Source organism: Glandiceps talaboti, chromosome 8, assembly GCF_964340395.1.
Source record: "Glandiceps talaboti chromosome 8, keGlaTala1.1, whole genome shotgun sequence".
Classification (NCBI taxonomy): Eukaryota; Metazoa; Hemichordata; class Enteropneusta; family Spengelidae; genus Glandiceps; species Glandiceps talaboti.
Window position 1 is genome coordinate 6077501 of NC_135556.1, and position 23746 is coordinate 6101246.

At 36.1% G+C, this 23746-nt stretch overlaps 2 protein-coding genes across 2 annotated transcripts in view; one reads left to right on the forward strand and one right to left on the reverse strand.

The window, feature by feature from the left end:
* LOC144438522 (cholecystokinin receptor type A-like) overlaps positions 1-23746 on the reverse strand; it is a 124364-nt gene that overhangs the window by 48724 nt on the left and 51894 nt on the right. The window contains exon 2 of the mRNA XM_078127582.1: positions 18367-18536. The gene's annotated coding sequence lies outside the window, so the exon portion shown is untranslated. The remainder of the gene's footprint in view (positions 1-18366; positions 18537-23746) is intronic.
* Positions 22148-23746, forward strand: part of LOC144438521 (TBC1 domain family member 19-like) — a 145310-nt gene continuing 143711 nt past the window's right edge. Inside the window, exon 1 of the mRNA XM_078127581.1 lies at positions 22148-22176. The gene's annotated coding sequence lies outside the window, so the exon portion shown is untranslated. The remainder of the gene's footprint in view (positions 22177-23746) is intronic.

Below are 23746 nucleotides of genomic sequence, written 5' to 3' on the forward strand. Positions count from 1 at the left end.
ATTATTCGATCGATCAACCAACCAATCAACGAAAACGAGTAAATAAGTCGTAGAGAATAACGGGGCAAATGAATGTACGCTTTTGTGTAAGTATTTGCGTTTGAGTAAATGGGTTATAAACTACTTTAAGGGAATGAAACAATATCTAAATAAGAGAATGGGATTACTGGATAGTTCATGTTTTGGTGGAATAATGGAACGGGAAAAGAGGAAGTCTAGTGGATGAAATATATAAGAACTGCAAAATAGGTATGTTAACCGTCCATTCCATAGTAGTTATTAGAGACTTAAACTGTTCTTTGAGACGGAAGATACATTGACCAAATATGAAATTTAAACTATTAAACATTACGAAATACAAATAAGGATTACCCAGTATGCTGTCTTGTTTTAACAACATAACCATATAGAAACACATCATATGTTTTCCAACATAAAATCAGATCGACCGAACGATATTTTGGTGTAAAGTGGATTGACAAACAGAAATATGATCAATTTTTCAGAAATGTATTTCATCTGAACTGATTATATGTCGCACATAAAAATATATTCTGACATAAAAGCAGCATAGAGTGCAGACTGTAAGGCGTCACTTGCCTTCTACCGGGACGTATTTACTGTCACTCACAAATTGTGCTCACAAATTGTAATTATATTAAATAGACCACGAAGCTATTTCCTGAAATAACCATTAATGTAGTGAACAGGTCAGGGACTTTAACTAAACAACCTCAACACAGTTAATTAGTAAGATTACTAAGAGGGATAGACATATATAATGTTCACGTCATGAGCATTCAGATTCTGAATCATCTATTTCTGTCATACCAATCCATCTTCTATGCAATCTAATATCTTTGCAAAGACGGACGGTCGAACGGACGTAAATTTAAAAAAAATGCTCTCTTTCATTAGCCAAATAACAAATGTTTGCTTTAAGTTTTTTTCGAACTTTTCTTAATTTGATAGACTATCAAGAATTTCTAATAAAAAACAAGTCAATTTCGATGAAAACTATCGGTTTTACTGGAAGTTTGCCTTTTGGAATGCATAGCGCAGTTATAATGTTAACAGTGTCATAGCTACTGATTTTGAGATACGGATATCGGTAATTTGGAATTCAAAGGTGCTCTAAACGAATTTCAAGTGGGTGCGTAAATATTATTCATGTAAAGATTCTAAAGATACCTCGTGATGCGTCTAGAACTTGTAATAAAAAATGTGTTGTATGATGCTTACTTCAAATGCTCAACACGGTTATATATTGTAAATATTGGCAAAGTTATATATTGTAAATATTGGCAAAGTTATATATTGTAAATATTGTCAAAGGGTCGATTGCTGGAAATTTGATGTACCTGTTTCTCCAGGGACTGTTTGCACCTATTATTACTTCAATATTCGCTTTGAAAGGTAGTTTGATACTTTTTTATGGATGTATAAGAACAAACCCACCTTTCTCAGACCGGTATTTATATCCAGGGATTGAAACAGACCCACGACGATATCCTATCCTCAACATATATAATAAGTAAATGTAATCACTAAAGGTGAAATTTGCATATATAGCGATTCTTATTTACGTAAATTGAGGGGAAAATATAGATATGTTGCCTAATCAATAATAATGTCACAATTCATTTTGCGTGGTTTACATTATTCCATTGTTTTGCAGTAGTTATTTTCTTGTTGTGTTGTTCTTTGAACATTACTTTCGATAATGTTGATAATAATAATAGTAATGTTAGTTTTTGTATATAGCACTTTTCCACTCTGTGCCCTAAGCGTTATATAATTACTACCTCTGGCACGGATCTGTAGCGGCACAACATTCCTTTATACTTTCGCAATTCCACGGGGAGCCTACAATCCATTGCAGCCTCTGGATGTGCTTCATTCAAATTAATATTGCAACCTCTATCTTATCATATCCCCAATTATACAACTGGGTTGATTATCATACATAATTAGATTTTGAGATACGAATATTTATTCCTATACAATTTATTACACCACAAATTTATAGTTTTAACATATAATTTTTTTCATTTATTCATGTACTTTGACAAATAAATTCAAATCCATGTTTATCTAAGTTCACATTAAACATATTCGCGATGTGGCTGGCAGCAGCTGGCTGTGTCCTATTTAAGTCCTAGCAACTTCGTTCGCTTAGGACAAAATCTCCCTCCCTCCTCCTCCGAAACGAACGTTCACAAGTGCGACATCGACAAGTATATGTAGTACTGTAAACGATAATGAAAATTGTAGCGGTCTCACCACAATGATCGATACAATGTGAAAACTTGATGGCATGTAAACACATGGTAAAATACTACCGGAAACCCAGCACTGTATATCATATTAGAAGTAAATTGTAATCAACTTATTAACATCTCAGTAGTAAATACAGAACCTGTTATCCTTGAAGGCGTGAACGTTTTCGAAATTTGGTTTGAAGTGCGAAAATGAAGTTCAGCTAGCAATTGCACTGACGCCAGAAGTTCGTTTATTCAGCCTGTGTGATATTGTGTGATCGTCCCTAAGCGCATACAATCCTGATAATAAGGGGGCAAAATCTGTAACTCTGTAGTTGTCTGGTCCTTACTTTTCTTTCATATTGCAACTATTTGTGTTATTGCAACTACAAGTACTACATGAAATAGCCAAATGTATAGTAACTGGTACAGCTTTAATAAAAAATTCGTAAATAATATAGAAATAACATTTTATGAGATAAATTTTATATTAACAATTCTTTTTGAATACCCCTGCGCAGTTTCAGACACGCCCTTCTTTGCTTATACACATATGTTAGTAAGTACTATGCATGTGTATTTTGTACCTTGATTTCAGTGGAGAAGTTGTAGAGATAATTATGCTTATGACGTGTTCTACTACGAGGGTAAGTGATGTATTTGGAAAGGTGTAGTATGTATGATGTTGCACAATTAAAGTGGGCATATCTTTGCATAATTAGGTACGTGTAACTTTGTGTCCATGTGTGCTTGTCTGTTCAGTGGTCCATATATGTTGATATTCGATGGCCTTGATGAACTAATCATCATTGCGGCATGATGAATAATTGGATGGGTACAACGTAGGTCACATGCGTGTTTACGCTCCGATCATTTAATAACGATGGTTAAGCTGGGAATATCTCTCCCGTTCAAAGTCACATATGTAACCTATCCAATGAATGCACTGACGCATTGTACATATTTTTTTAAGAGTATAGTAATCTATCTCAACATACTTTTGTGTATACCACACTATCGCAAAGACTATGTACAATAGTGTTTTAATTCAAGTCTCTTGCAAACTGCACTACCTTTGAAATATACCTCAAAAATAACATCTGTAAAGTCACATTGTCACTTTGTAAAAGAAGATCCAGAATCGCCATGCATATTGTTAAAATGAAGGTCGAAATGACATTACACGCTAACCCTTTGAGACTTCAATGACTCGACGTCGACTACCTCAAGTTGTTTTATTACTATATAAATAAAAGGTTGTTGATTGCCCTAAAATTCAACATGATGAACCCCCAAATTTCATTTTTTTTAAATTCCAAAAGGGCTGGAAACAAACTTTAACAAGGAACAGTTTTGGGTAATTTAAGCTGCTTTGGCTTCCTAACAAATTGGATCCCGAAACGTTCTTACTTAGTTATGGGATCTACTGTACAGAAGTCTTCTCTCCAGCATCTAGGTACTTCCTAGCAGTGACAAGGTGATAATATACTAAACTGATGATACAAATTTAGCTTCATATACAGTTGCATTCAAATAAACCACTAAATGCTTGAAGCATCATGTCAGATACAAGATCTGTGCTGACAAAACATTAACCATTCTAATCATCAAATCAATGCCATAGTTTCATACCATTAAATTGGCATTTCGAATTTTCCAATCATTATTTTCTTAAACTGCAGGAAACGAAACTGACGTCTGCCGTATTAGTCTAAAAATCACTAAAATGTATGACACTTGTGAAGAATGTCAGAGAAAAGGATACTCTAGCTGATTAGATTTGGTATAGTATGCATCAGTTTTTGATTTATTGCATATTTGTTAATGTACATTTTAAAGGTAATATACACACTCATAAGTGAAATCGTCTGACTGTAAATTTAAAAAAGCCATCGTAGAGAGTTTGAATGTTAGATTGACACGGGAAAAGGTTTACATATGCATTACCACTAACTATTCATTGAAGAAGGCTTTCCAGATCAAATGTCGACTTCGAGATTTTAAATAGCTTGTTTAACAAGCACCCTTCTAAGTGTATATTCCTAGACAAGGATTGAACTGTCTGTCCCATTATCTGCACAAATCATCAAATAATACTGTATACTTGGCAGCGTAACACACCTTGTGACATTTTATCAATGAAATCTTAGCCAGAAGTAGAAAAAAATCGAGACTCATGTATTAATCAAAAGCGTAATAAAATATTTGCAAATGTACAATTTTCTTATTTCAATTCATTGTAAAGATAACAGCGAGTATAACTATTGTATATTCTTATATACAAAGCAGGTAAACAAATCGGATAAGATATTTGAAGGTTTCGTCACTTTATTAAAAGACCACTGGCCATAATGGTAATTATGTACGGATTATCCGACAGTATTTCTTTCGTCGTGAAATACAGCTTTTCATTTCCGGCTTTCTCGAAGCTTCCAACATCCATTGCCATTTTCTATAATGACGTTGATACTGACCCGTGAGGTGATTAAAAACATGTTTTAGCGGGCATTTCTTTTAATTGAGTCATGGATTCAATTTTGGTAAGTACAATTAAGGGCATCAAAGTTCTTAAGACAATTTCGATGGAGTTGTGTCGATGTAAATGTCACATTAAATCCATGTATGTAACTGACAGGCGTCTTAAATGAGTAGAAGAAGCTGATTCCTGTATTGCCGATTACCTTTACAAGAAGGTGTGTGGGTGCACGCGTCCATCTCTGTTCGTCTGTCTGTCTGTCTGTCTGTCTGTCTGTCTGTCTGTCTGCGTGTGCGTGCGTGCGTGCGTCTGTCTGTCTGTCTGTCTGTCTGTCTGTCTGTCTGTCTGTCTGTCTGTCTGTCTGTCTGTCTGTCTGTCTGTATGTATGTATGTATGTATGTATGTAGAAATAGTAGAAATAAATGTATTTGGAACTTGTGAGACAGTCCGAATAAATAGATGTAAAATCCGACGTTTCGAATAAAACTTCTTTTTCAAGGTATTTATAGGCAAGACATCTTAGGTAAACACCTGAATATATCTGAATTTTATGGAACAGAACGACAACCGCGCGTGATTAACGGTTATATGTGTGAAAAGTATATGTATGTATGTATGTATGTATGTATGTATGTATGTTGCGATGTACATGTAGGTTATACCGGTTGACAGGGAGAGTGCACATGAAAAAACATAGTTTATGTAAAGGGTGACTATGCTATATGTAGAAAACAAGACAGTTATGAGGAGAAACACCTGCATATACAATTGATGAAATCTCATTTTGAAATGGCGTGTGTCAGGGGTCGAGACCTAAAGACGAAAATGCCAAGTCACTCTTCAAGGTGATGTCACGACCATACTAGCACCCATTACCGCGGGTTGATTAAGGGACCGGTCAGTTTCTCCAGCCTGGGGTGGTGGATTCTTAAATCGGGCCGACAAAAAGTCACTGACCCCCATCTATAAAATCAAAACAGGCTGACCCCTATCACTTAATTCTAAAACATGATTCCCCCCCCCCCCCCCATATATAGTATTCACATGACAGGTATTTTTATCGTGACTGTCTTGCATCTACTATATAAGATCCCGGGTTAGCACTATCATAATTATGATTATTGACTACACAGGGTAAATCCAAAAGTAGTTTAATAGCATCTAGACAATGAAAGGTGGGGGAACGCTTGAGAAGGGAATATGTACATCTATTATGGGGGGTCCTAAGGAATCCCCCTTAGAAGCCCAGGAGGTTTTTAACTCTAAAAAGTCAATTTTGAGATTATTCAGACATTTTCAGAAAATAATTTCCAAACTTTACAAGACGGCACCAACATGTAAAAAGCAACTTCATAGGGTTGAAATATTTTTGAAATATAGTTTGATAGTATCTTGAAAGTAAGAGGTAGGGGAAGAGCTTGAGACTGGGATGTGTACATCCCATGCGGGGGGGGGGGGTCCTAGGGGATCTCCCCCTAGAAGCCCTAGAGGTTTTTTACTCTGAAAAGAAAGTCAATTTTGTGACTATTCAGACACTTTCAGGCAATAACCTCTAAGTATCAGTAACTATTCTTTATAACTTACATAGGGTTGCAATATGTTCTTAAAAAGTTAAATGGCATCATTTTAGTAAAGGTCAGCACATCTAATGGTAGTATCATTGGTAGGGGAGATTTTGAGTTTAAGACAATTTTGGACTATCTTGGCAAACATTTCACATCTTTAAAAGACAAGATCATCTCAAATTAGCATAGGGTGAACATATTTAAGAAAAGTTTAATACCATTATGACAGTAAAAAGGTTGTTGTATGTGATTGTTTGTTGAATGCATGGGTGACCTCTGGGGTGAGGGAGTCCTTGGGATTTTCCCCTGGCAGATTCGAAATTTTTTGTTTCTATTAAGGCAATTTTTAGGTTATTCATAGCCTTTTAGGTAATATTTCCAAGCTTTTGAAAAGCTAACGTAAATGTAAGGTTTGAATGAGTTTCTCGTGTCACATAAAATTGAGCCTGTAACATTGGTATAAGGGCATTAATATTGCATGTATAGTAAAATCACTGGTATGTTAGAGAACTTTATGTGGTCATACCTAGTGTTTAATAGAAACTGGAATCTGATGAGATGTGGTGTTTGTAATGTCAATAACATGTAGTGTCCAAAATAGAAAGTGTATTAATCCCTTCTGACAAGTTCATACTGAAGAATAGAACAATTTAGATTATCTAATGATGAAGATTACCATTACGAACAACTTCACCTTTGCCCCAAAGTGCAATAAGCATTCATTGTGAAACAGCCAATCATTTACACGACATGTTCTTTAACTAGTGTGGTAGCTAGGTAATATATATGTATGTATATGTATAATTATGTTTGAACTCTTACGTGAAGTAATATTACAGAATTGATGTAAGAAACAGGGACAAGAACATATATTCAAATTTTACATTTACACAGACAAGGCTATATGGCATTGTCGAAAGGGATTTTTTGATTCCATTACAATCCAAAACACAATGTCCCCCCCCCTCCCTCCACAATTTTCAACACATCATGACCCCCCCCCCCTACTGCCAATTTCAAAAACGGGGTGACCCCAATACCAATCCACCGCCACCCCCCCCCCTAGGCCGAAGAAACTGACCAATCCCTAACATCGATTGGCATTCAATGAATTACTTTGATGCGAGAGAACCGATAAAGGTTAACTAAAATCGTTACTATATCGCAACAAGTATTCGCCGACTTCATAACTTTTGTCGTGCAGATAACTGAAGACATGGGAAAATTGAAAACATTAGATTTTCAGTAGTTCAAGCCACAGGAGAATGGAAAGTTTCATTTCTAATGATATCCTGAAGGTGAAAATTTGACATTAATCTACACATATACACCCACCTCTGTAGAAATAAATTATGACTTCTAAATGTCACACGGTACCCGTTTAACACTAATGTCCCGATGTCGTGATCTCCGGCTTTTTTCGAGTAGACTATTGTCACCAACAGGGCCCATTACTATTGATGAGTTACTTGGGTATGTCTAAAAGAGTCGTTATGTCTATGTTGTACTTTATAGACTAACCTATTTCATGATCTTAAGATTATGTCTTTAATGTTCTCAACACAATTTCAGTTTTGTTAGAACGCCTGAGGATGTCGATCTTCCCCCAACTATTTTCTTCCCCCTCTGCGACTTTGGAAGGGGGTGGGGGCGGTTTAAAGTTGTAACATTATGGAATACCCTTGCCAGAGTAACCCTTTCCGACTATATTTTGACATAGTGAATTGTATTTTGAAATGTTTTACTCCAATCTATAAACACAAATAGAAGAATTAAGCAGAGACAGTGTCCAATAACAATACCTTATGAGATTGTATGAATAAGAATACGATTTCACTTTTATTATTTTAAATAATACTTCCAAATATATGTCTTCGTTCGGCCAAGGAAAATAGAAGTGACATGAGGAACCTTGTCACTTCAAGTCGCTAGACGAGAAGTGACAAACAGTAACTTATGTAACCGCCGGGGTATTTTAATCCTGACTGAAGAAAACTATTGGTGAATAACATAATTATACCTCCTCAATAATTCATGCAAAATCGGGAAAAATAATGGCGATTTAGCACATTTTGACTCATATTTTAAGCACCACAGAACGAGTGACGTAGACACGGGTTGTCGTGACGTAGAACGAACAAGATCTACAATCAATACTCTCGGTTCAAAGACAATACGTTTCAGTGCCTTAGCCTGTGGGGGGGGGGGGCAAGGGGGGCAGCTGCCCCCCCCCCCCGAGATTTTGGAAAAAAAAGAAAGAAAAAAGTTACTTTTTGAATACATAGCGATGCAATTAAAATCGTTATTTACATGACGATTCCTAGCATGCGCGATTTCAATGGATAGTTCACTAAAGTGACTGTACACTGACTCATGGCTAATATGTATCTTATATCGCTATTGTACGCTGGCTTAACTTTGAATTAAAATGTGTCCAGTTAAAAATTGTAACATTTTTTTGCAGCAAATTAAAAAAATTTTGCGCGGGGAAGTACAAAAGAAGTGCGCACATGCACTGTGCATTTTCTGCGAGTAGTCTTGAAAATCCCCTTCATTTGAAGATAGCAAGTCGCAATTATAATGTCAGCGAGTGAAACTAAAAAAAAAAGACGGAAAAAGTCGTTCAACGTGAGGTTGCCTGCTATGTTGCATGCAGTGACTCGTGACTCCGAAGATGCGCTCGATCTCATTTACATCTTGTTCGTTATTATAAAACATTTCATGCTGATAAACGGCAGATCTCTTTTTGGAATATTTGGTGGCCCTGAAAAACTATTAAACTAGGTACGCAGTTTAAGATCCACTATTTGAAGATATTTCTTTCAATAATTGTGTTCGACGTTGTCTTTGGTTAAAATGTTGTTTGATATAACTATCTCATTGCACACTGACACTAGCGTTATTCCGCAATTCATTTTGAAGCGACAATTTGCTATGGAAAGAATGGCCCTGAATTTGTAAACAGAGCTGTACTTTCGACATCAAAATCCAAACTTCAATTTCCATTATAATGATAATGACAAAGAGAATTCACTGAGTTCACCTTGGGTTCCAACATAAACGAGGCCATAACAGTTTTGGGAGTTGGGTAAAGAAAATGTTTATTTTGTTGTGTTACTTATTTATTACAATGGTGGCAGTGATGGGATGTTGCAGCAGTGACACCAGGAACCAATTGGGTGCCAAAATCACAAAATAATGCAAAGTTTAAATAATACAATGTGATAAAGTAAAATGTGAACCCCAACACCTCCCATTCCATTATTTAAAATATGACCCTTTCTCAAGAACCGATTTGTAAAAATTGACCCCCTAATACGTCCGGTCCTCCCAATTTATTATCACTGAAGACTCCCTAGCTCTTATAAATTAGACAAAGAGGCTCACACTGATGTACATGCATGATGACCTCTAAATCGGTTTCCAATAGTAATTGAACATTTTCGTTAACCGTGTTCCGAGTTAATTACATTCAAAGATTCATGCAACTGTGGGGAGATTGCATATGCCGACCAGTAGAATTGTCTTCCTCTGATAGTATGCAATGTTTCCGCATTAGGCGCTTCCGTATAACCTAAAAAGCATGCTATATAACTGTCAGGACGGTAGTTCAACTTTAATACTGTGAAGAAGTCGGGACAGGGGATCCCTTGGGTACTCGTAATAATCAGACAGTGTCTGTACTTACAACACTTTGTTAGATTCAATAAAGATCAATAAAATAACAAGCTTAGCTGCTAGGCTTGTCATCCCTATATCATACTCTCCAAAGAAAAGTTGATGTCTTGCAAGTCTGAAAAACATCAGTAAATGGGGTTTTACTTGGTAGTTTATAGTTGTTATAGTAATGTCACTTTCTCAAGTATACTAATATATTTGAAGATGCCAAAAATACGTTCGTATAGCTTTCAATTGTATGCTTGTACAGTTTTATATATATAAAACAACTGACTCAGAGTTGTCTGATGATCGCACAATGCGTGAAACTCCGAGTTACAACCAAGAAAGAGTTCCAGTACTACCAAAACTATTACGCTCTGCCACTGCGGTATAGAGCACTGTCTTAGCAGATTGATACTCACCGAGTTATATATATATATATATATATATATATATATATATATATATATATATATATATATATATATATATATATATATATATATATATATATCACAAAGGACTGCGAACTTTGAACCCTGCAGGACTGGATAGTGAAAACACCTTTATTATCTGTATAACATGGTAAGGCGTAAAAATAACAATCGTGCGTTTCAGAAAACAAGGTCTCAGAATATCGGTTAGGTAGGTCGGGATTTTATTTAAATTATTGTATCTTTTTAATTGTTTTAAAAAATATTGTTTCAACCCCAAAACAAACAAAATGTCGGTCAGATCTCGAATACAGCTTCTATGACAGTTTGATGAAATATGTACAGACATCGGTATGGAAACAGACGTGCACGGTCAAGAGGTCAAGAAGGCGAAAAATTTCTTACTTTTTGTTTAAAAAATGTTTGGAATCGGTCAGGTTATCGGAAACAAACAGTTTTGTTATTTGACCTAAGGTCTAAAAGAAAATGGTTTGGTTCCGGTTACCCGAACCCACCTAGTTTTTCACCGCAGACCCCAATCTTTTTTTTGACGTATTCGAGAAAAAAGTATTTAAAAAATCGTGAAAATTGTGAAGTCTCGCAAGAAATAGTAAACTGACGTCAACTTAAAAAGACAATATAAAACTGTTTTCTAATCTGTAATGGCTGTACATCTGATGGGAAGAAACCAATAACACAGAGGCCATATGGGAAGACAACGGAAAACATAACTACCTGAACTTGGACACTCACTCACACATGAATTTATTTTAAAATCTACCTACCCCACCTATTATAAAATTGAACGTAATTGGAACCACACAATTTGTTTTTAGGCCTAACTGTTAAATCTATTCATACGCACTTCCGCTTCTTTTCACGTCTTTCTTTTTAGCTTCCACACCTTCGGTGTGCCACTAGTCACTGCTCGTATTAAATCCAGTGGTTTCAGGGGTTGTACAACGATACTTTAATTTGGCTACGAGGGTAGCTACTGCGAAGAACATGTGAGTCAGCGGGAAAAGGGGGGGGGGAGGGTAGGGGTTGCATCATATAACTTTAAAAGGGTGGATTGATAATAAATGTATCGAATGTGAGCTCATTTATTGTACGCATGAATGATTGTATGTAAAGATCTTTAGACTACACAAGATATCTGGCAAATAAATTAATGTATTCAATTAAGCTAAGTATTACCACACACCGCCAGAAGTATACATTTCTGGAAGCCTTTGATCTATTATTCGTGATGGTATCAATAATAAATGGTTAATTCGACTTCCTGTCATACATACAAATCGGCTAACGTTGGCGTTGCCACAGAAAGCCCCCAAAGAAATAACAGTTGATTGTATTTTGTAGAAATCCTACACCTACAAAAGATGTCGATCTAAAGCCGATGCTAGCCATTCATAATTGATTATTTTGTCTGCATAAATATTAACATGTTGTATCATTTTCATTCAATACCAGCTTGTCTGAGAATGAGATTACTTTCCTAAAAAGTACATGTAAACATAACTCATGTTAAGCCATTATCCTGGTAAATAAACTCGAATGAAAAAATACCTTTCTTTTCTTTGAAAAAGAAACTCTGTTAGGATTTCATTCTTTTTTATATGGCAGACAAAATGAAATGCGCACTTCCAAAAATATTCCAGATGGATTATTCATGTAAATTATCATTTTTAGGGTCATTCTATTTCGCTATGGTATTCACTTACGTAAGCGGAAATGTACACATACGACAGGGTTCTAAATACTAATGACACAAAGCCTGCAAGTGATATGGATTTCCGTTGTAGGCATCACTCAAACACGGAGTATTTCTACCTTTTAAGATAAAAGGTCTTCGAATAATAAGATTGACAATGTATATCACTTTAAAGTACACGTTGTTTAGTCCTCTTAGAAGAAAATAGTCATTGAAAGTTTTCGAAACTAACCTTCTTTGTCACCCACCATTTGAAGATAAGCCTTAAGTAAACATATTGATCCAAATTATATAGTAACTTTGACAAAAAATACACGAGGTATAGGCGTGCGATGTGCTGTTTAAAAAGTCAAATAATGTATACGTTTCCAAACTATCCTAGCAGAGTCACTTTTTGGTGTTGCTATGTACTTGTTGGGTTGTGGTATGGTGTGCATCGTTTTTCTATGGAGTTGCTGACCCAGTGGATCTGAGAAAGGCCCAGGCACTGATAATTGCAGTTTTGATTTTTGTCCAGACTTAATATAATTTTCATCATTTTACCATGTATTTTTGCGTTAATTTGGTCAATTTTCTTTTCCGTTTTTAATCTGTCGAGGATCGCAAAGAAGCAAAGACCTTAGTGGATTTCTTGAATCAGTATCATAAAAATACCGGAGGGTTTTACTGCAGCTAAAACGGACCATGTAAATTTGTCAAAATAACAAAGAAACATTGACGTCTTAACAAAATATCTAGAAATGACTCACATAAGAGCACAATCGATGGCGTGTGTTGGATCAGATATCTATTTTGAAGTATCATCGAAGTTGTGTATGAAACCCCCTCCTCCATGTACACAAACTGAACCGCTATACTTGGCCGATCAAACACCACATTTAATTTCAGATATCTAGGTCAATCAACTTGTGTATTTCTTTTGAAATCAGCGTCATTTTGTGAAGATTGATTTTCCATAGAAATCACGGGGAGTCTAATTTGAAAAGAGAAACTGACTACAGTCACGGACAACACCACAGGCATGTAAAGTGATTTAAAAATTGCTAAAAGCCAGTCAGTATTAAGCCTTTAAAAAGTTGTGTGGTTTCGATTACGCTCAATTTTAGAATAGGTAGGTAGGTAGGTAGAATTTTTAATTTTTTATTCCATATGTGAGTGTCTAGCTATAGCTAGTTCAGGTAGTTATGTTTGACGTTGTTTTCCATATGGTCTCTGTGTTATTGGTTTCTTCTCATCAGATGTACAGCCATTACAGATTGGAAGACAAGTTTTATAATTATTGTCTTTTTACGTTGATGTCAGTTTCCGCATCCACTATTTCTCGAGAGACTTCATAAATTTCGCGATTTTATTTTATTTTTCTAGAATACGTAAACAAAAGTTTAGGGTCGGCAGGGAAAAGCTAGGTGGGGGTCGGGTAACCGGAACCAAACAATGGTTTAGACCTTATATGATGCTAGTGCCATACACACTTACAAATATTATATAGCACATTTGAGAGGAGGTGAGGTCGAATGAATACATTGAGGTTTCCAACCAGTCGCCAAATGTCCATATGTGTACGTATAATAATGCTCACCTCAATCTCGACCATGACTCCCTAGAAATTTACATAGCATCCCCACACTGATTACACCTTTTCAAAAATATAGTAAACGCAAGATATATAGTAATTTATAAAAACAAAACAGAAAACATGCTAAACTTGTTTCTTTTAATTCTTTATGGATAGCAGTTTAGCTTATCCATCGTCAATGCAATTAGATTTGTTTATCACACAAAGCTACGCTATTACCGTTATTTATAAGCTTTTTTATTCTTCTGAAAATTCTTTCAAAAAACTTCTAGTATAATGTTAATGTCGATATACATGTCTTCTATGACATTACAGTTGTCTTTTGGTGCTGTTAGAACAATTGATTTCATTGTGGGGATTTCCTCCACATTTTATACGTATAAGCAGTGACGTCACAGTTCATTTTATAAGTTATCTAAGGTTTGAGTTCAGTCAATTGCAAGTGATGGTTAAGTATATGTCAGTAGAATACTGTGAGTACATTTTAAATATGCAGGAAAATTTGCCACTCAAACTTAGCTCATGTCCCTTTAAAAGACATTGTTTATTTTATATTTCGAGATATGATGTTGAATTAATTATATACATTCCATCTAATCGGCAAATAGGAATTGTAGCAGGGGGGCCTTGATTGACAAACACGCCGACGCAATTGAAAAAATAAGCAAAAATGTAAAAGTGCTACGATATACATCCCTGTCAAAATAACAGCCAATAAAACAATCTTCTAACTAAACGGATATCTGAAATTCAAGCAATTCTTAATCTCCATGGAAATTGAAAGAACGCGTAGTACTTTGGCAAAAAGCTATCCTCGCTGCTTTTATTTGCAAGTTCTAGATCTATTAATGTGAGGCTGGAACTAACAGAAATTCATTAAGATTTTTTCAAACATCGGGGATTTTTTTTGTATTTCTTACGCCACGCGCCTTTCTTAAAGAGATGAAATTGGATTTATTAGCAGTTGACATTTCTCCTAATCTCCTGCAGCTAACTCTCAGTGGACGCGAATTGAACCATGACAAATATATTAATGTAATTGGTGCTACATGAGCATAGTTTAAAACGGCCTAAAGATGCAAAACAAATTTCCTACGCTTTAAAACATCCGGAATGAATTTATTATAATTCTTACCACATTTTAATTCCTCCTCAGGAACATTACAATACTACCGGAAACCTAACACTGTATATCACATTAGAATTAATGTTTAATAATTAAACTTATCAACATCTCAGTAGTAAATACAGAACCTATCATTGAAGGCGTGAAAGTTTTCGAAATTTGGTTGGACGTGTGAAAAAGAACTTTGAGCAATCACATTGACGCCAGCCCCCCCCCCCAAAAAAAAAAACAACAACAAAAAAACAAAAAAAAACAAAAAAAAAACCAACAACAATAACAACAACAACAACAACAAAACAACCAACAACACAAAACAAACAAACTAACACAAACACAAAAAAAACGACGTTTATTGTGTGACATTGTGCGTTCCCTGCACGAAAAAAAGTGTGACCATGTATAAACATTGATTAACTGCACAAAGTCTCTCATTATATTTTCAACCAATACAAATAAACAAACTCCATTAAAACAAGTTTTAAACTCAAGTATCATGGGATTTAAGAATATTTGGAAAAAAAATACAAGTGACGTGTTTAATAACGCGTAGGCAGATATCCGATAAAAAATAAATGAACTTATGTCAGTAGTTGCCTGAGGTTATACCAACACGTTGTTAGGATATTACATTACAAATATCAAATCATCAAATGTTACCGTGTTCTATGAATTTATAGTTAAATATCATTCGAATTGATAATAACATATTCAAGGGAGCATTCTCACAAAGCATGGTTATATATGACGAGATCATACAGGCATATTACAGGAGATGGGGGAGGGGGGTGTATGCTAGCATCGTCAAGCTGTGCATATAAGACTGAATTACCAAGATTGTAAGCACCGGGCTATCACGCTTTCATCACTGTGTCAGATCTGTTTCAAAACATGGAATAGCTGGCAACAATAGAAGTGTGCAGATATAAGTCTTTTTACGGTTATGGAGACATATAATCGCAGCAAGGCATCAACTTTGATTGAGAAGTATTTACACTGTATCCCAAGGTAACGGAAACATATAGATATGTGTGTAACGTACGTGTATATGATACACTTTTTAGTATATAAGGACATCACATTTGGAATTGAACAGATTCTGATTCTAAGATGATACCATTAACTCGATATAAATTTAACATGTACATAGGATGGTTTACTCTCGCTCACTCACTCGCTCGCTCGCTCACTCACTCACTCACTCACTCACTCACTCACTCACTCACTCACTCACTCACTCTCTCTCTCTCTCTCTCTCACTCACTCTCTCTCTCTCTCTCTCTCTCTCTCTCTCTCTCTCTCTCTCTCTCTCTCTCTCTCTCTCTCTCTCTCTCTCTCTCTCTCTCTCTCTCTCTCTCTCTCTCTCTCTCTCTCATTCCCACCTACCCACGCTTACTCGCTTTATTTTTTGTGAATTTCTGATATCTATTTGGGAAGTTCGGCGTTTTTCGGAAGGATATGAATCAGGCATTTTAAGGTTTACAGTGGAAATGAGGCCCCGAATGGCACCATTTTATGCTTTTAATTCAAAATGGGATAGGTTTTTTGTTACAGAAACCCTTGTGAATTGAATGCAGTTTTTAAACATACAACAGTGAACTTGTTCAAAGAAGTAGACAAACTGTATTATTACAGTACATGTATCACTATACGACACTGTCGTAATAAGTTGTGGTACTAAATTAACAGTCGTGTACAAGGGCAGGGTATGGCAATATTCATATGTGAGAGTATGTCGGCAAATAAAATGATAGTGTAGTTGGTTGGCAGGTTACGTTGACACTCAAACTGGTAAAGTACAGAACTGAAAGGGAACGCAGACAATCGAGCAAATACATTAATTTAAAAACAAACTTTAAAAATAAAATTCATTGTGTGACGATGTGTGTTCGTTTTTCAGTTATATAAAAAGTTCATTTTTTTAAATATCCAAAATGAAAATTGTATTCATGTCAATACAATTCAAATCAATTGAATTTCTCCAGTCGCACTGCGAAGCGAACTCCTTTACTAAATTAAGTGCTGCATTAAATACTAAAAATGTAAAGATGACACTGTTGTCGTGACAGTCATAGTCGCCACTTTGCTGTGTCCTTGTGTGAAAATTGTCAATATATAAGAGTATATACGTGATCAACACAAAACAAACTGCAATATACACATATACATCGCTCAAAGCAATCTGATTAAAATCCGATGTGGTGAAAGCGGCTAGATGTCTTTATTTACCTCTATTTCCATCTTTCTTTTTGGCGTTTATTTTGTTCCGGGTGATCGCCGCCTTCAACCGGAACAAAGCAAACGACACAAAGGGATGGAAATGGAGGTAAATAAAGACACCGAGCCGTATTTTAATCAGATTGGGTTCAAATTAATATGTTTTTCGCATTGTTTATTGCGTCTTAGTAGCATGTAGCTCTTGTGAGTAGGAACATAACTGTATTTGAATATTCAGAGATACTATTCAATGTAATAATCGATTATATGCATTATTGTCGATATTGCAGCAAGTTTAACATGACAACACGTTGATAGTTGTCACGGTATTATTTCGAGCTAGTGAATTATCATGCAAGAGTAGGGTCGTCGTACTTTCACTATGTTTCCCTGTGGTACAACTTGTCACCAACATTTAAGCTGCAGACAGTCGAGTTGTCCCGACAGATAACCGTGTGTTTTACGCACTTTTAAAGTTCAGCTTAGGGTAAGTAGGTAGTAGGTAGGTAGGTATTGTTTACTAAGTATGGAATTAATGCTGTGATGTATATGGCTCCATACCAAACGAATAGGTGCATATGCCAGGTAAATATTGTTTACATTTGCAAGGACTGGTAAACATAGTGGTCAGCAAATCAACGGACCATCACAATGCACAAATGAAACACTATACTAATACTACTAATTAGATAGCTGATTATTCTACGCGCCTCACGACAATACCATTCGTATTTAGTTTTTTTTTAAACAATTACATACAAGATGGGAAGGTACTTTTAGTAGTGATTATTTATACGTTTACTATATTCACCATCTCTTTAGTTCTGATCCAAAAACTCCATCATTTTCTCAGCTATAAACGAAAATAGAAACGGGGGCTAAAACGATACAAATGGCTGGAATGGTGAGTGCTTCTGTGGAAGGAATGTGAATAAGTTCATGAAAGGCCCCCGTTCATGGTGCGAATGTAGTCAAAGATTTAAGCCGTTTGTGTGCCGAATCTCTAATAACAAGGGAAATGGAACGAAATTGGTACAATATCACTTTTATACACAGAACAAAAGACAGTTTGATAAATGATGGTATATTTCCAAAAGACCAATCGAAATTACACTTGAACAACGAACCTTGTCGTTTCGTCACTAAAATTACATTATTAATTGGCATGGTTTGTTTTTTCTTCCAAACTGGAAACATCGTATAAGTCGTTAATATATGTTTTAGGGGATATTATAGTTTCAGCAGGTGTATGTTACCAACCGGAGAAGTCGTGCACGGCAAGTTAATCTTAAAAGGTGGCCAACGATGTTGAATTTTAGAGCAAGAAAAAGGTGTCTTACCTCGGAGCTGTGTCGTGACGTCTTGTAACGCACCCCCGGGGAACAACCTTGACTGTAGGTTCGTGCTTGGGTTGGTATCTAGACACTAATAAATCTGTCAAAATCTCCTCTTTACTTCCTCAAATGGTGTTCGGAGTGGATCATGTGAATCTTGGTGGAAAAGAATCCAACTGTGGAAAAAAGACAACAGCTACATCAGCTGACAACATAAGGCTTAGACTGGGTGTAATTGAAGAAATCGAAAGAACACATCCATATTTAATGATTTATTCATTTTTTACGCATATGTTTATGTACATGAATATTAATATGACTAATTTACATACGCATTTATGTACATAAATGTAACCCATCAAAACTATTTTTGGTCGATACTCGAGGAATGTTTTTTGGGGGCTATACCATTGTAGTCAGGTGAGAACATTAATTGAGTCAGATAGCTTATGCCAAACGACATGTCCAAAGAAATGGTTCACCGTGACTTCAGTAATTAGAACTCAAGCGAATATTGCCTTTACATCCCTCACCACTTGCAGTTCTTGTACTTCTAAATTTCATTTTCCTCGTACTTTCCTTTGTACTCAACCCCCATGTCAGGGAAAGATTTGTGATTTTGACAGATAGTTTTTACCCGTGAGTGCAAAGCTATGTTCGATGTTGTCACCGTATGAGTAAAGGTGTAGCATTGACTACACTGCATGACATATTGCACAATTTGTCACTGTTTGTAGTGCACTTACATTCAAAAGGTGCCATCTCAGAAACCTTGTGACTCCGTCTAAAGCCTCTAATCGTTGCGCAAGCTATCATTCTCGCGACAGCAGATTATTTTATGAACTTGTTAGAATTGTAAATATTGCGTCTAGTACCAGTAGTAGGTATATACATTACATGCTTTGTTTCAACCCAATACACAGAGGAGTATCAAGTCATCAATATAAAAGATAAAGAATTTCGACCGCAGACGGCTTTCATTTACTCTAAATTAATAATTCATAATTATATCCATATAGGTCGTATTCATGTGTAAACATCATAACCGCAGACTCCCAAGGGATATAAGTATATATGAATATTAATAAATATCAGTAAATTAATCAGTCACTCAGTCACTCAGTCACTCACACTCACTCAGTCACTCAGTCAGTCAGTCAGTCAGTCAGTCAGTCACTCACTCACTCACTCACTCACTCACTCACTCACTCACTCACTCACTCACTCACTCACTCACTCACTCACTCACTCACTCACTCACTCACTCACTCACTCACACACACAATCAATCAATCAATCAATCAATCAATCAATCAATCAATCAATCAATCAATCAATCAATCAATCAATCAATCAATCAATCAATCAACGATGTGATTATCATTTGGTAATATCTATCACATTGGTCTCAGCAAAAATCAATCATGCGTGGTAAAGCATTTTCTGAATGAACTGGGTACTGGGTTCATCATAGACTGTAAGATTCGTCGTGTTGTTCAGCCCTATGCTTCTTAACCACGGCTGTACTAATCTACCCAATTTCCCACATAAGCAACCAGACTGGATTGCAGCCAATCAAACTGACCATGATGTTGAGACATAATAGTACAGACGTGTGTGCAGGCTGATAGCGTGGTACGAACAGACTAGGTTCATCTTAGATCTAAGAGTTTTAACAAGTGCAGACGTGTCTAGGCAACATCTCTACAAACATCTCATTATTCATTCCTCCGGCTCAAGTCTTATCACGACAGATGTTTCCGAGTCGAATTTCATGGCGGTGGTGACGAGCACCAAAAGTTTGTATAATAAGGTCACCTGTTCCTCGTACTATAATAACGGGACATTCTAAAAGTTTCATGAAACCAGGATGCCATCTGGAAGTGTACACTTTTCACTTGTGGGAGGGCGGAGGCTTCTCAGGGGGGGGGGGGGGAGGGCATCAAATTTTCCCAACGAAAAATAGGTGGGAGTCGACAAAATTAATGTTTTACAACAAAAGTCAGCTCTTTTGTAACCATAAATTTTACTGGAAATAAAAGTGATTCTATCTCTTCTAATTATGGGTGGAAAGATCCATGCTAATCCAGGACCTCGCAAACATCCGTGTGGTGTGTGTCAAAAGGCAGTCTGAAGTAGTAATCAATTTGTCTTGCAATGATCGACGTGTCATATTTGGTTTACCGCAAGTGTGTCGAGCATATCACAACATCAGAATACACGAGGCTCAGAATACACGTCAAAAAGCTAGTTGGTTTGATAAAGCGTACCTGCAAGTATTTCCATGACAGTTACTAGTTCTTGTATCATTAATTTATATAAATCGCTTGTACGGAGTCAACTAGAGTATCGTCCATAAGTTTGGTCACCCCATCAGAAGTATTTAATCACTAAAATTGAAAGAGTCCAGCATAAATTTCTCAACTACCTTTATTTTGGAAAATCGTCCCACTACATGGTAAAAGGAGTAAGCCTTGCATTGATTACAGTAAATCTTTGTCAGTATTTTAATTATTCAAAGTCTTCAATCTCGTAGGAAATTGCTGGATGCAATCTTTTTATATGAATGTGGTTCTTTTAACTCAATGTATATTTTTGTCAATGTCTCCGTTCCCACTACACTTTTAAAGTGGCTTGTTTTAATTCTACTCAAAGGAAAAACTCGTTTTTACCCAGGACCTTCCGTTTTATCAATACCTTGCAAAACGCTGACATATTTTCCAGTCTCAGTAATTTCAGAAAAAAAGTGTCCTAAATGAAAGTTGATTGTTGAATTTAACAGAGTTTCGGTAATATTATCTTTTTCTATGTTTTTATTTTTTTATTAGTTTTGTAAATATTGAATGCATTTTAGTCTTGTCCAATTTCTGAGTGTCTGTAAATGGGGTAATCCTGTAGATGTCTCAACTAACTAACTAAATAAATGAAACAAGTCGCAACTCTGTCAATTCTTACATAAAACCTGACTACAAGGATTTGTAGGTAAAGATTCACCGTCTCTGTCATTATGTGATTCACTTTCACTTTCACTGTCACTACAACTATTCCAATGACATTTAAAGTGTTTGCAATCAATCAATCAATCAGTCAGTCAGTCAGTCAGTCAGTCAGTCAGTCAGTCAGTCAGTCAGTCAGTCAGTCAGCCAGCCAGCCAGCCAGCCAGCCAGCCAGCCAGCCAGCCAGCCAGCCAATCAATCAATCAATCAATCAATCAATCAATCAATCAATCAATCAATCAATCAATCAATCAATCAATCAATCAATCAATCAATCAATCAATCAATCAATCAATCAATCAATCAATCAATCAATCAATCAATCAATCAATCAATCAATCAATCAATCAATCAATCAATCAATCATTGCACTGCGTTCAAAGGTTGCAACAGTCCTGAGAATCTGGCTAGGTCATCCCCACTCAGGCGTCTTAATTTTCGAATTCGGGATATCACAGAACAATTGCAAAGCTTTATCTTCAAGTTTTCTTTTATTTAGCTTGTGTGTGGGGATACGAAGATCTCTCTCAGATTACATCGTGTATTTGGAATCCGTGTTGTGTTAGTTTTATAGCATTATCATGTCCGTGCCGTGGGGTTAGTTATAGAGTTACGGGTGGGTTATAGTTATAGCCGGGAGTTACAGAATAGTCCATTCAACAGAAGTGGTATAGCTAGCACCGATAATACCCCCCCCCCTCCCCTAAGTCATTACACATGTGTCCCTAGTTGCCTAGTGATACATATCACCTTCTGCGCGCGCAGCTTGAAATTTCAAAATGGCGGAATACTGAAACACAACATTATCGGTCAGGACCAGGTACGTAGAGTACTAAACTAAGCATGTTTTTACACAAACTGAGCGTTTCCGAATGTAACAGCAGCAGTTCTTAACACTAGATAACACTATTGGACATAAATACGAATTCTATTCTATTCAAATGCTTATGATGCAACTCGCCCATTCATTATTGGGCTCGGAAATCTCGGTATTACTAAATCACTGAACACAGATCGAGTGACTGTATGGAGGTTCGATGGGGAATACCTGTCAATTTTGTTCCCCGTAACCGCATACATCTTTAACGTGGCGTGTGTTCATCGATTACCGTTACGAGTTTTAATAAGCGAATACTTGTAAATCTCCGTGGTGGACGCATGATGCATGCCTGGATCACGTTACGTACATGTAACTGGTAAATGTCACTGGGTCATCAGTGCAGCTGTGGATAGAGTTCTAGTTCAAGTTCTGTTAACCCCTTCCCAGATTCCGTACATCACTATGTTCTCTAGCGTATTTCAAAGTCAATTATATTCTGGAAAGTATTATAGGATGTTGAAGAGAGTACACTATAAGGTGGTTTATTCAAACTTGGCAATCATATTATTACTAATTATTAATTTCGACCTTTCGCAATTTCAAACTCTTTGTGTAAAACTCCAGTCAAGAGAGAAAAATCCATTGAAATTTTGTTTTTAATTAACAGTTGGGCATATGCATAATTTCAGAACAGATATTACACCTATAGCTAATTAGACTCTGAACAGACGTCAACTATTGTGAATAAAAAAGGAGATACTTAATCACATACATACATTGTAGTAGTTACAATTACATATTTCATAACTTAGTATTAGCATGGATGTATTAGGAATGACATTGTGCTAAGAATCAAGGATACTACAACCCCTTCATTCATGCATCCATATTAACCATAGTCTAGAGTTCTAAACTGGTACAGTATTACGTATTAAAAACTTCATTACTAATACCAGTCTAGTCAAGATGGTTAAAACAGGTGTTGAATTGTGGTGCTCCCCTGTAGTGAACGACACGCAAAGGGTGCATGTCAGTAGTAATCCATCACAAACTGACAGGCTGTCTTCATCATTTTTCATTTAATATTCATTTGATACAAAAATGTTTTTTTTTTAACTTTCTCGGACTGCACTGATATACAAATATCCAACCAGGACTCCACCTCCAGTCTGTTTAAACTAAAATCATGTGAGGACGCGATGACATCATTGTGTTTATATGAACACGGTTGGGGAGCACAGATATATGTGTTTGAATATGCGTTATGACATACAATGTATAGTGTAGTGAATATTAAAGATTGGCAACTTTTGCAGAATTCTTTCCTTTTTTTTTTTTTTTTGAGGCTGACTGCTAATCCAAACCATATATGATGTACATGACTTGTAGTGAATATTGAAGGTTGCAATTTTTGCAGAATTCTTTTTTTTTTTTGAGACTCACTGTTAAGGCCTAGAAAAAAAATTGTTTACTTCCGGTTACCCAACCCCCACCTAGTTTTTCACTGCCGCCCCTGAACTTTTTTTTACATATTTGAGAAAAAAATAATAAAATCGTAAAAATTGTGAAG